At 41.4% G+C, this 992-nt stretch overlaps 1 non-coding gene across 1 annotated transcript; it reads right to left on the reverse strand.

Annotated features, from left to right (window-relative positions):
• Positions 1-263: 263 nt before the first annotated feature.
• On the reverse strand, positions 264-335 carry Trnat-ugu (transfer RNA threonine (anticodon UGU)). The gene has a single exon. It is a non-coding gene; the product is annotated as a tRNA-Thr (tRNA).
• Between the last annotated feature and the right edge of the window lie 657 nt (positions 336-992).

Genomic DNA, 992 nt, shown 5'->3' on the forward strand with positions numbered 1-992 from the left:
CAGGTCTACCTGTTTCCAAGTCGAAACGTTGCAAATCATTCGCTGTCGTCTGTATATATATATATATATATATATATATATATATATATATATATAAGGTAAGGAAATGAGGGGCTCGTTGAGGAAATACAGAAAGATAGGTCAGCAGTCTACAACGCCAAAGGAGGCATAGGGGTGTGGTTAGGCTCTTTTCTTTTTCACTACGGTTAATTAAGTAAACATTTTTTTTAAATACACAGAAGAAAGAAAGAAAGAAAAACACGTGCCCAGAGTGGGGACCGAACCCACGCCTTTCGATTACATGTCGAATGCCTTACCAATTCGGCTATCTGGGCGACTGTGTTCTCCTTCACTTTCTGGGCTATTTATATCTACTAGAAGTGTATCTGACGCTTGAGGGTGGTAGCCAGCGCCACTCTGACTACACGGGGAGAAGGGGACCTTCTTTTCAACCCCCGGGGCGTGACTCGAACGTCTACAGCCTGTCATGAGCGGGTTACTGGCGGGAAGCCCTCTTATACTACCTAGGCATCAAGGCTGCCAGAACCGAGACCCTCGCTAGGATTTCGCAGAATAATATAGTAAGGAAATGAGGGGCTGGTTGAGGAAATACAGAAAGATAGGTCAGCAGTCTACAACGCCAAAGGAGGCATAGGGGTGTGGTTAGGCTCTTTTCTTTTTCACTACGGTTAATTAAGTAAACATTTTTTTAATACAATCTTCTGTGTATTTAAAAAAATGTTTACCTAATTAACCGTAGTGTCAGTTTCTAGGGAAGCTGGGCGAAATTTGTGACAATACTTCAGGGAAGGTAGCAGCCTTAGACCTATGTCGATGTTTCGACAAGGGGACTTGTCTTTTTCAAATGCCTTGAAAAATACAAGCCCTCTTGTCGAAACGTTGATAGAGGTCTGAGGCCGCTACTTCCTTCAAAGTATTATTTCTATGTATAGGTTTATATATATAAATATAGAGAATAATAAAACTCACAA

Source organism: Haemaphysalis longicornis, unplaced genomic scaffold (assembly GCF_048455015.1).
Source record: "Haemaphysalis longicornis isolate Haplotype H1 unplaced genomic scaffold, Haemaphysalis longicornis Haplotype H1 scaffold_16, whole genome shotgun sequence".
Taxonomy (NCBI): Eukaryota; Metazoa; Arthropoda; class Arachnida; order Ixodida; family Ixodidae; genus Haemaphysalis; species Haemaphysalis longicornis.